A 3,886-nucleotide genomic window follows, 5' to 3' on the forward strand; every position below is an offset into this window, starting at 1 on the left:
AAAATAAATATTTACAATCACTTTCAGCACATGGTCCCACCCCAAGACCCTCTATAGTTAAGCCCATCAGGTATAAACATGTTAGAGGCGTGAAAATGGGACACGACCAATTGCTGAAGCTTATTGTTTAATTGACGTTTCGCCTGTGAAAACATTTATAAAGTGTAGCTTTTCTTTTGAATTATACTGAAATATGTGTGAAGGAGTGTTGGACTCCAATCCAGCACCTAACTCCTGATGAGGGGAGCATGTGAGGGACAGAGGGGTGCACTTTTCTTTGACTTTATGAAATTGACTTTACCACAGTTACAATATTTTATTAATAGCATTGCTGTTAATAGTTGCCTGAAGTTCTTCACTGATGTACGTTTGTTTTTTGTTTTTTCAGCATGTAAACCTCAGGGTCAACGTGGCAACCACCACCATGTTCGCCAACAAGGTAAAGAAGAGAAAGGCATGATTGCCCATAATATCACTGTATGATGTATGCTTTAAAATAAGACAAGATTAAATACGTGTGCAGTATAGTGTGCACCAAAGTGCATATATTTATTCCCCTGTTTTTTCATAGCTGCCTATATGTTTAGCCAATCCCCAATAAAAATGTGAGGCCGAAGGTGAGAGGCAGATGTTCTGCAAGCTGTCCTTATCCACCTGGTGGCGCTCCCCTACATGTACAGACCACTTCTATTCCTGGGAATGATCCGCAGAGCTCTGCAGTGTGGACTTTTTTTTAAATGTCTCTGCCTACAGAATATCAGTCATTGTAAAAGTATCAGTTATTAGGGCACCACATTCATGAGGAAACACATGGCTCTGCAACACAGAACTCAGGAGAAGCAGCACTTTCATAGGACAAGTCTGCAGCAAAAGGCCATCAATCCTCCTCATATTCATTCCATACTTTACACATGCTATGAGGAAAGGCAGCAGGAGACAGAAGAGGAATACTTAAAAGAGGAGGTTTGGGGTGCTGGAGCTAAAGAGAAGGAAATGGGGAAGGCTTCAAGGGGAACATTTTTCTTTTTTTGTTTACAAAAGCTTTTATTGGAAATTCAAAACCAAACAGTACAAAGCTGATTAAGGCCCCTTTCACACTAGTGCGACTTGTCCCGCGATTTTGGTCTGCAAAATCGCATGACAAGTCGTTTTCCTTTATTTTCAATGAGCCTCATTCATATCAGTGCGTTTTGAAGTCGCACCGACTTCAAAGTAATTCCTGCACTACTTTGCCACAATTTGATTGCGTTTTGAGCCATAGCCATAGCCATTGCTTTCAAAATCGCGTCAAAATCGCGACAAAGTCGCGTCAAAATTGCGCCACAAAATTGCGGCAAAATTGCGGTAAAATCGCGTCGCGTAAGTGTGAAAGAGGCCTTAATGTCAATCACAATATAGCATATACAACAACCAGATGTGTTTTATTCAGTGATGTACATCATGTCAAGCAGATCATGAGAATATCAAAATAGTAACATACTTAATATCCTGATAACATTTAATCATATATAAAGAAAATTAGGGGCATTTGTCCCAGCTATCCCATTTGTTATGGAACAGATGTAAAGAATTGTGTAATGAGCAGTGAACATAATCTGAGAGTCTGAGGACCTCCATCCTAGAAATCACCTGAGACCATAAAACCGTGGGAGACCTCCAATTAAATGCAATCATCCATTGGATAGCATTAAATAGGGTATGTAGCAACCTAGACAAGGGAACCGGAACATCCGGAATATTTGCAAAAAGAAGGCACGTCTTGGGACAAATAGAAACATCTCTGTCTGATAACTGCAGAATTTTGGCTTTAGTTTGGTCCCACAGTCCTTTAAGGTGTTTACAACTCCAAAATAAATGTAATAGTGTGCCCTCCTCCGAGCAGCCCCTAAAACAGATAGGAGGTGTGGAGGGGTAAAATGAATGGATTAGAGTGGGGGTCATGTACCATCTGATAAAAAGCTTAAGTGGGTTTTCTCTGATACTGGCAGAACGGGTACACTTACGAAGGTTATGCAACATTTTCTGCCAATCTAAGAGAGAAATGGAGCACTCCAAGTCCCTTTCCCAGCCCAGCATATATTTATGCCTCTCTGGGAGTGGAGACTCGTTAGAAAGGCAATACATAGTTGAGAAGGGGAACATTTTATGACTCCTCAACTCTGGGAATTGTCTGTGGATAAAGTGTAATTGTTGAGGCCAGTGTTGTCCTCAGCGACCCTGAGGACTCAAGGGTTTTTTCTGCAAACAATTTGTGGCATGCTGGGACTTTACTTGTAGAAGGACCCCAAGTTTGCACCCCCAGCCCTAAAAAATAAATAATAATCCCTGCCACCATTAATAGCTCCTGCCACCTCTCCTTGCTTGTTCCAGTGCTTTGGCACGTTAAAGGTGTGACATGATGTTTCCACTGCTGGACCTTAGCTGACAAACATTTTAATGTTTGCTGCAAGGTAAAACCTGCTTTGCACCTCATACTTTGCATCCTTTTCAAGTGCCCAGGCACTGAAAATGTGCCTCACAATGTTTTCACAGATGGACCTGGGTATAATCTCTCAGACACAGATGGCATACAAAAAAAAAAAACCTGACAGGAGTTATAATCCTCCCTTATTCTAGCCAAAATGGAAAAAAAAAGTTTTGCTTTAGTTCTACTTTAAGGTAAAATCTAGTCCTTTTTAGAAACCCAACATACTACCACTGTTTCTAGAATTACATATATGGCTTACAAAACACAATGCATTGTACCAAAATATTATATAAAGGACATACAGTATATGGAATTTAAAAACACGGTGGTGGATTCCCCAGCTTTTGTGAACCATAGGCCTGACGTATTTTCGTAAAATCAGCATGGAAAAGTCAGGAATCGGATAAATATGTAACTCATCTAATAACTTGTATATCAGAAACTGATAGCCCAATAGTCTTTGTTGTAACCATTTAGTCTACAGCACATGTTGCAAACCTAAGGCCCATGGGCTGAATCTGGCCCACCAGGCTATTTCATATGGCCCTTACACCTGCAGCTGTGGCACCCCTTTCATCTCCGCACTGACTAGCTGCTAGATAAACATAATCATCACCTGTACTCAATTGTGAAAATACTGTATATTTTACACTAAGCAGTAATTTATTACTAATTAAAGATTTCTTTCTTGGCAGATCCATGCAATCCTTGCAACCCTTGTGTTGTCCCTGTCTCCTGCTGTCCTGATCCCTGTGATCCTTGCCAGGGCAAATGAAGTTTTTGCTGTGATTAATGAAGGCTTCACGCTTGAGCCCAAGTCTGAGATACCAATTTACTTCTCTGCAAAATACTTACAACACATCTGATTTTAAGTCTATTAAATCTTGCATCTTGCTAAAGCGTGTTAATGAACTCTGCTCAAATAAACTTTAAATCGCTTTCTTTAGAAATATTTCCTTGTTTTATTATACAAACTGCAATGGGGTACCAAATTATTTAACTACAGCAAACTTACCAGTTCTGATGTTCAATACACTGCTGTAGTAAATTGTTAATATTGGAATCATGGAATCAGTCTTGGGTGGCTAAACTCAAACATAAAAATGCATATAAAAGCAAAAGATAAGGCCTTTAATAGATAAAAGGCTGAGGGGTCTTTTTCGGCATTCCAACAATACAAAGAATGCAGCATGAAATGTAAAAGAGCAACCGGGGCAGCTAAAAAAAAAATGACAACTGTGTGACAGGGGCATTCAATTTAAATTTTGTACAGCAAGGCCAATTCTTGCTTTCATGAAGAGTACCTCTAGAAGGTTACGGGTTGTAGGCACCACCAACAACCAAGGACCAATTTTTCCGCAACTGTTTGACCTGGCATCAAATTTAAATTTTGTAGAGCAAGGCCAATTTTTGCTTTCA

The 3,886-nt window shown here is 39.9% G+C and overlaps 1 long non-coding RNA gene across 1 annotated transcript; it reads left to right on the plus strand.

Moving 5' to 3' along the window:
- The first annotated feature begins 269 nt into the window (after positions 1-269).
- LOC309564719 lies at positions 270-3,417 on the plus strand. Its single transcript, XR_014225760.1, has 2 exons — positions 270-439; positions 3,163-3,417. It is a non-coding gene; the product is annotated as an uncharacterized lncRNA (long non-coding RNA).
- Positions 3,418-3,886: the final 469 nt, after the last annotated feature.

Source organism: Pelophylax lessonae (genome assembly GCF_965119305.1).
Source record: "Pelophylax lessonae genome assembly, chromosome: 9".
Lineage (NCBI taxonomy): Eukaryota > Metazoa > Chordata > Amphibia > Anura > Ranidae > Pelophylax > Pelophylax lessonae.